We start from the raw sequence: 9,575 nt of genomic DNA, 5'->3' as shown, positions 1-9,575 counted from the left end.
TAACTATAAAATATATATTTAATAATATCGAAAGCTATAAGATATGTTCCCAAAGTGAAATCTGGCACGTGGTTTATTGTTGCAAACTCATCGTTTTGAAGTGATCAGTGGCAGTGAGTCTTTAGGAGCCATTTGGCTAAGCGCGTCAATTTATTACCTTCTTTTTAGTTGATTATTATCGGCGAATGAGTCAATTGCAGTTGATTTAGTATCTTGTTTTGTATTAAGTCGGTATCGAGAAATCAATTGGTAAATCGATGACACCCTTTGAGATTTATAATTGCGACACTCAATGCGTATCCGAGGTAGCTTTTGTATAGGAATGACGAAACATTGAAAGTCATCCAAGAGAATTTCAAAACGAACTAGAGATCTGAAATATTGTGAGGAGGAGGAGGAGGAACCACTTCACTCCCGAATGCAACATTCATGGCAAGACAGAAGTCGACAATTAAACTCTGTAAGTTTATTTATTTATTTATTTATTTATTTATTTATTTTTTGTTTATTTAAAAAATAGCATTATCACACTTTATCGTTCAAGGTTGGAGACGAGTGCAAAAATGTTTGCATTCAGTCAAAAACTATAAATAATTTTTATTATAAACACTACCTTCACTGGAGGCCTTATGCATAGTTAATATGTTAATGTATGAATATGGAGGTAGGAATAGGTCAACAGATTTACACAGGACTGGTCTGAACTTCTTTTTTACTATGAGTGTCTATCTTGAATATACAATGACAGGGTCAGGAACCTTCTTGTCAAACCCAGATTTCATTCTGAATAGTACTAGGTTTGTCGTACTCATATTTTATGTGGTTATTCATCCGGTGCTTCTGATCTGTGTATGATAGCTGTTTATGAAAGTGAGGTGGTTGAAGTGCTTTCATGTAAAGTGAACGAGATATGATGTCAACGGTTTTTGAAGGTAATTATGTTGTTCCTTGTGAAGGTGTCCTTTCGTTGCTTGGTAGACCGTAGTAAAAGTCCATTATTGCTAAATAAAAGACTACCACAGCATCTCATTACCACCTCTGAGCGATTGAAGGAAGGACATGGAAGCAGTGTCCTGTTGCTGTCTCTGTTTTAAGTTGAAGGTTCCTAGGTAGCTGACATCATTAAAGGAGAACTTTATTCTATGGCAGTTTAGAAATACGACTCTGTGGATTCTGGATTCATTTGAGCTTTTTATATATTGTTGATAGTAACGAAAACTGGGAAATTTGACAGATATTATTTCAGTAAAACACACTGAACTTGAAAAATACTATGGAACTTACTGGACTAGAGGTTACACAGGACTGTCCACTGCTTATGTTGATGCGTGCAAGACCACAAAGGTGGAATGAATAACAGAAAAGTCTTCCCATTTGATAATCGCCAGTCCGGGGGTTTGTTCCGAAAACTTAGACGTATATAACTCTTCATCATAGTTTAACTCTTCGTTTCTGAATTCTTGTTTTCCTGGAAACTTTTTATTGTGCGTTGCTGGTGGCTTCAGCCATCTGTTTTTGGAGTTTTCAACTGGTATACTATAGGCACCCATTGTTTATGCATACCTGACCAGTCAATCATTTTTAAAGCAGGGTTTATTACTTTGAAGTAAAAAATTGAAATGTAAATGGCGTTGAATACGAAGGACTAAAATTTGTCGAGAGAGAGAGAGAGAGAGATCTAATTTACTGACAGAGTGGGCGAGTAGCAAAAACACCCATGGATTCATTTTTAGGACTATTCTCATCATTAGAAAAAGAATCACTTGTTCGACACTGTATGTAGGTAACCAATCATGATTGCAAAGAACATTAGGCCTACATTTGCAAACAACTCACAGGTCAGAGGATTGATATACTTATAGGGTCACTGGTTGCTTTCCAAACAATGCTGTTATATGTTAACGATGGTTCCTCGGATAATTCATGAATGAAGAGAAAAGGAAATTCAAAAATGCATTGGATGTGTGTAAATATAATGGGGACACAGAGATTATTACTATTTTTATTGTGTTGGAGAGATTACTTGAAAATGGTGCTGAGTGATGGTGAATGCCGATGAGTGGTATTGTATCTGATGATACCGGTGAGTGGTATTGATAGGTGTTGATTGGTATCATGGGTTGTGGCAATGGTGGTGTATACTGGAGAAATGGTGTTGAGTTTTGGAGAATTCTTATTGTTATCATTACTTGAGATATTTTACGGGAGAGTTACTTAAGTAGAATTATCATTACTTGAGACATTTTACAAGAGATTTGAGATATTTCATGGGATATTATTTTATAATTATTACAGATAATTATTTTATGGAGAATTATTACAATGAATTATGGGAGAAATCTTGTGGTAATTATTTATTGAGTTTTTATAACTTTAGAGAATATGCAGTAGTTCATGAGTGATGGAATCTGACTGAATCTTGATGAATCTGGCTTGAATTGTGCTGAAATTGTGCTGAATTTTACAGAATTTTTGGTGAATGTGCAAGCAATAACATTAGTAATGTTTTTATACTAATACTAGTGATTTTGATGATAGCAATTTTGGTGATACTGCTGATAATGATTCTTCTGATACTGATTTTTTTTATATACTAATACATGGGTGCGTAATGCTATCAAGGGTGGTGTTTTGTTTTTTTTTTTTGTTTTTTTTTTTAAATTTGGGGAGGAACTAACAACACATTTTTTTTTTATGAAGTTTAGCAGATAATTGCTTGACATACGTGAGTTACGAGGGATAGTTAACAATGCCGTTGATTTTTTGTTTTTCTTTTCTCCTTTTTTTTGGAAGTTAACCATCGCTGACACAAGTTTTTTTTTTATCATGGGTGAATTTGAATATATTTTTTTCTCTCCAGTTTGTGTGAATTTTTTAATATCTTAGTTCGTAACTTAGAGTCATTGTTCGGGAACGTGTTTGTGTTTTCAGCTGTCTGATGCTACAGAGAGATTTATGGGAAAATTTTTGTATTTTTTTTTAATGCATAAGTAATGGCACTACATTTTTTTTTTTCCTGGGTATTTATGTTCCAGAAATTGTGAGTTTCTTGCACAATACCTTTGTTGTATTTGTGACAACTTTGCCAGAGATAGGAAACTTGGCAAAGTTTTCTAATGGCCTATGTTGTAGTGCATATGGAGAAGTCTTGGCTTAGACACTTTGAAGGTTTGGAGTTTTGTTATAATGAGTTGTGGCACACTGGTGATTTTTTCTTGCAATTTCCTAGACAATTTTTTGTTGCCGATTTTTTGCCCTTGTTTTTCAGCAGGTTATAACTAAGGAGAGAGTTTATAGTTTTTGACTATAACTTTGAGTTATTCTCTGGAGAATTGGAGGTATATTATTTTGAAGTTATAATTTGAGATATAATATATTGGAGATATATTTTGGCCATTTTATATTTGCCTATGTAGTGAGAGCTATGTGTAGTTCAATTATTTTGCAGCCATCTTTGTTGCAAATGGAGACACATTTATGAGGAGATATATGGGCAATGTTTTTGTGTGTCAGCTGGATGCTTTGAGTGCCTTTTTTTGGAGATGGGATTTCATTTTGATTATCCTGCTTGGAGATATATTTTTTGGAGACTTGTTTTATTCCACATGGAGTTATTGGTGAAATAGAGGTAAGTATTTTTTATTCGCCAAAACAGAGGTGAATATTTTTTTATTGCGGAAGTGGTGTTTTTTTATTAACACGTGGTTATCGGGGAAATAAGAGGGAATATGGTTGTGTGGTTATTAATCAAATGGAGGAAATATTTTTATCACTGGAGTGGTGTTATTATTAAGAGGGTGATTTATATATTTATATATATGAAGGTGGAATTGATCTTTGGCGGGTGACCTTTTTTGTGGTTATGATTTTTGAGTTGAATTCTGGGAGTTTTCTCGAACCTAGAAAAGTTCTGTGGTTCTTTCTTTTTGGTTTTGTGACTAATTGGAGGCGAGTGGCATTACTGCATTGTGGTCCTATGGAGATATTGTGCATTTTTTATGTTCACAAGTGCGTTATTTTTGGAGGCATATAATTGCTGCATTACGAGTTTATTGTAGTTTTTGATCCCAAATAGGTGATAATTTCTTATATAATTGTGCTAGTACATGTGAGAGTTACATCTTTAAGACAAATTTTGAACACATTTGTCATATCCTGTAGTTAATTTACTGGAATGTGCTTACGTGATTTCAGTTAGAACCTTTTTCTTGAGAATCATGAGTTTCCGAACTTGCGAGTCTGACTAGACATTTTTTTGTGCTGCAGTTAGAGCACACATCCGCAGGAGGATTTTTTGCTGAAACCGCTGCGATGAGTCCGCTGTGCTGATTCCTTTCCTCTGGTGGTGATTGCTCAGAGTTTTGCAATATCTGGAAATGTTGACCATAGCATTTCATGAAAGTGCACTGTGTCCGGTCGCATGAAAGTTGCGATGGCAAAAATTCCGTAACTATACATGTGGCATTTTCTGGGGAAAAACGTGTGATTATGTATATTATGCACATGTTATGTGCTTTGTGATTGGGAAGTTTACTTGTGATTATCTTTTTTTTATTTTTTATTTTTCCTTCCTCTTCTTATGAGAGATGTAATTGGGGGTTGAGCTTTAAATAGCATTTTTTTTTGGACGGGAGATGTAATTTATCGGGGTTGTGATTTACATAAATGGGCGTTTGACATTAAGTCTCATTGTAATTAATTATATGAGCAGTAAAGGGTTTTTTGCAGTTAAACATTAGAGATTTTTACTGATTTGTGAGTTGCTGTAATATCAGAGCTTGAGAGAAAATTTCTGATTTTTGGGTCTGGGCTTGTTACGTGATTTTTTTTTCTTGGGCTCATTACTTTTTTCCTTTTTTTTTTACTTATGATAACATTCGAGTTTGAAATGTGAGTGCAGAAGTCCGTGGAGTTACTGTGAGTTCTGGATTGTGTGTGCTGATGTATGAGTTTGGAGAATTGAGTTAGAGAACTTGATATTTTTTTCTTTGCGAGTTGTGATAATGACTTATGATTTAGTGGTCATATTAAATGGAGTTAATTGGGAGACGTTCAGTTAGTATTTCTGAATTTTTGGGTCATTATCTGTTAGAAGTAGTATGTCTGGGGTTAATTATTCTTTTTGATTGACCGATGACGACTGACATACTAACACACCATAATCGTCATTCCCCAACGCTAGTAAGACGTCCACCAGCCGTGCAGAGATGTTGCTGTCATTTATCCAGGGTGATTACGAGAGTTTCTACGAGTCTACAGAGTTCTACAGCGTTTTTTATCTACAGAAGCCATTAGAAGTCTTCTACATGGAGGGAGGCTGTTAGCCTTTCTACAGTCTGTGCAGGAAGTTGCAGACAAAGAGGGCTATTCAAGAATCCGAAATGCAGAAAAGATCTATGCGTCTAGTGTTATTTAAGATGAAGCGTGATAGACTTTATTTACTTATAATGCCAGTATATATATAAGCTGTTTTACCAGTTGCTAGGCAGGAGCTAGCAATTTTGGGTGGCCGAGCTCTGTGAGATGAAAGGGGTTATAATTAATAATATGTTTAATATGCCAATGTGATGTGCTGTGACTTTGCGCAGAACAGAGCCGAAGCAATGACCTGAGAAAGCTGATAAGTCATTTCTGGGATGGCGTGATATGAAGATGTTTGTTTAAGCGGGTCAACGTTCGTTCTGTAGTTATGTGTGAGGTCATGGGGTCTTGTTCAAGTGCCTTTGAAAACTGGTTGTAACCAGTTACACTGGGCGTTGACGAAGTGTATGAGTTTGTATGTACGTGTGCACTTCTTCTGTTGATAATGGCATCTTTAGCCAAGTCTATGGGAAGACTTACGAGAGGTCTGTGCGAGAAAGGCAAGATGCCGGGAGAGCTCTGCAAAAGTTTATCTATTTAAGTGTGTGAATCCAGGCTGTAATGGGTAAGTGTATCTTACTTTAGCCTAAGGGATGGCTTGTTTGATATCATGTAAAGATGTTCTATTTAATCTTTAACTTTGCCTTTACAATTGTGTGTGCTTACGAGTATGTTCTTGTGTCTTTGTAACAGGCATTTCTAGCAAGGGAACCGAGAGTCCTAGGGGCCCGAGCGTCCCGTGTTGGAGAAGAGATAATTGGTGTGACTAATTACTGATTAAGACATTTAAATGCTGAGGGGTTAACTGAGTTAGTTAGTCTGTGAGACTTGAATTATTATCTTTCCATTATAAATAAATATTATATTTTTGTAATGGATGACTCTCATTTGATGACCTGTCAGAATGGAGAGAGAGAGAGAGAGGTTGCGAGTCAAGAGCGAGAGAGAGAGCAAAGGCTATGCCAGCGGTCGCTTAGGAGAGGAGAGAGAGAGGGGTTGCGAGTAGAGAGAGAGAGAGAAAGAGAGAGAGAGAGAGAGAGAGAGATGGAGTGTGTTATCAGTTTGCCTTAACACTTTGGGTTTCACGCATACTAAATACTAAATACCCTATGCTGGTAATAGGTATCAGCAGATGGGTAACTATATATATATATATATATATATATATATATATATATATATATATATATATATATATATATATATATATATATGTGTGTGGTGTGTGTGTGTGTGTGTGTGTGTGTGTGTATATATATTAAAACATGGGGGAAGGACCCCCAGTATTCATAAGGTAAGCGTGGACACGAAACGGAAGGCAGACCCCATTACTCCATTACACACACAACCTATCTCTCTCTCTCTCTCTCTCTCTCTCTCTCTCTCTCCAAGGAATCCAGTAATCCCTCTCTCTTTCTCTCTCTCTCCACCTCTTTCTCTCCATTCTAACAGGTAATGAAAATGAGAGAGTTGCATCATAACACTAACGTTTATTACAAGAATAAATATATCAATTAACCAAGTAATCCAGTCTTACAGACTAACTCAAAAAACGGTACATTGTCAAGTCACCCAAAAGTCCACACCCCACTGGGAACTCTGTCCCCCGGCATTCAGATCCGTCTGTTTCAAAGATACAGAACACATCCCGGTAAGTACACACAAGTTTAAAGACAAAGTTAATAAAATGGAACATCTTACAAGATATCAAACAAGCCATCCCTTTTGCTAAAGTAAAGTAACACTTACCCATTCCCAACCGGAATATCACTCACTGTTTAAAAAAACACTTTGGCACCCGCCATCGTGGCTTTGCCTTCCTCCCACGAATCTCTGTGCAAGTCTTCCCATAGACTTGGCTAGTGATACATTATGAATAGAAGAGGCGCACACGCACATACGAATGCACACTTCGACAACGCCTCATATTACTGGCTACAACCAGTTTCCCAAAGGCACTTTGAGAAGAGTTCATAAACTGTCGTACATTGACTTCCTGAACTAAGCACTTTTATCTCACGCCACCCCCTAGAAACTCATTGATCAGCTACTCTCAGGTCGTTACCTCTGCACTGTTCTCCACATTCCATAGGTCACAGAGAACCCACGAACAATATATTATTAATCAAAATCCCTAGGCCTTACATATATATATCTATACTACTATATATTATACTATATATATATATATATAGATATATATATATATATATATATATATATATATATATATATATTCCCAGTTTATTAGTGTGTGGCCATCATGGGATTATAACCAGAACAAAAAGTATTTGAAATGAGACTTGATCGAATTTTACTTTGAATTTTGTTACTGCATACATTATAAACCATCCTAATAGTATATGCATTTTCTTGCAGGAAAAGTGAGGGTGCTTGAAAACTACAGAGGAATTCTACAGAGGTGATTCAAATTCCTGAAGGTATCACCTTCATTAGCAATGGGAGACATTGTACGACACATAATTAAAAAAACACAGACACTAAAATAACCCATTAAACACTTCAATATTGTGGCGCCTAAACCTCTCCGTTGCCAAAGAGGCAAAAGCATGGAAGGAAGGAAGGACCTCTGGACTCAGCCTTACCAACAGAGATGTGTTCTGAAGCCGGAGCAGGCGTTAATATTGGCATGACTTGCTGATCGAAACCACAGATATTTCTTCTTTTAATTCGTTTTTTGTTTTGCCTTTTCCAGTCATCTTTCAAAAGTCAATCACTAAACAATTTATGGACGATAAACTAATAAAATTAAGTATCGATATAAATTCTGCCTAAAAATGCTATATTTTTTAGAATGTGAGGACCAGAGATTAAGACAGGTAGCTGGGTACTGATGATTTATTTACAGACAAACTGGGTTGACATAGACAGGTGCGGACGGATAAGTAGTGCAGTCTCGCACCGCGAACAGAAATGACTCTGAGACAGTAAATTTGTGTTTTCTTACAGACATACATTTAGATATATAAAAGCGTACAAATAATGGAATTGCATGTGTTATACATCGGCGGAAAGGCTGCGGAATGTTCTATCGGATGGAAGTAAGAACAACGCAACTTGATGATTGGTTACAATGAAAATAGGGAAAAAGCGTTGTCCTTACAAATACTCCGCCCCAAGACAATGATTATGGAGTAATTATTGGATGATAATCTTGGAGGCAGGGGGCGACCCCGTGTCCTTATGACACTTGTTGTGGGGCGTCCTCGAGTATAGTCCTTCGGTTTTGCTGACAGGATGCCTCCCCTGGCGGCAGCATGGGGGTTCTACTGTACGCTGGGGTGACCGAGACTGCGAGAGAGAGAGCTGCATTGTATGTGGTGGTGGAGTTGGACGGGCCGCAGGGATCCCCATGTGCAGCAGCAGCATAGGTTGGGCTGAGGAAGTCCCCAGCGTGGCAGGCAGCGGTGTCCCGCAGGCAGAGCGGAACACAGGTAGGTCAGCGACGTCAGCAGGTCGAGGAAACCCAGAGGCCCACAGGCATGGCAGCGGTGTCGGTGGGCCGAGGAGGACTGCAGGCGGCAGCGTCGGAAAGGGTGAGCAGGTTCACAGGTGTAGCATCGACGTTCAGGAAGGCCGAGCGAGCCCCAGAATAACGGCAGCGTCGAGGGTTTGAAGAAGCCCACAGGTCCCTGTGGGTATAGCATTGGCGTCGGCAGGCAGGGGATTTCGTCTGGGGACTCGCAGGTGCGGCAATGGTGCCAGGGGAAGAAAAACGAGGGGGCTGCAGGTTTGGCGGGTCGAGAAAATATCTGGCATCCCCCGGGTGAGGCACAGGAGGCCGCGACGTCGGATGGATGTTTCTGAACCGCCGCCTGAATTTTGTGTTGACGACCAGCACTCAGCTACCCATCCTCAAAAATAAACGCCAAAACACGCTAGGAAGCAGTGCCGTGATTAGTCCGTTAATGGCGTTAGTGTCGTCCTCACAGTGGAGTTTTCAGAGACCTAAACTGTGGCGCCGTATTGAGTCCGTTAAAGGTTCTCTGAAGGTGAGTGGCCGTATTTAGTCCGTTCGAGGCTGGGGCCTAAACCGCTGTGTCACCAACTCCGGGAGGTCACCAGTTGTGAGGACCAGAGATTAAGACAGGTAGCTGGGTACTGATGATTTATTTACAGACAGACTGGGTTGACATAGACAGGTGCGGACGGATAAGTAGTGCAGTCTCGCACCGCGAACAGAAATGACTCTG

The sequence above is a fragment of the Macrobrachium nipponense genome, chromosome 47, assembly GCF_015104395.2.
Source record: "Macrobrachium nipponense isolate FS-2020 chromosome 47, ASM1510439v2, whole genome shotgun sequence".
Lineage (NCBI taxonomy): Eukaryota > Metazoa > Arthropoda > Malacostraca > Decapoda > Palaemonidae > Macrobrachium > Macrobrachium nipponense.
The sequence above is the reverse complement of the archived record's forward strand: the minus strand, read 5'-3'. Positions refer to the sequence as shown.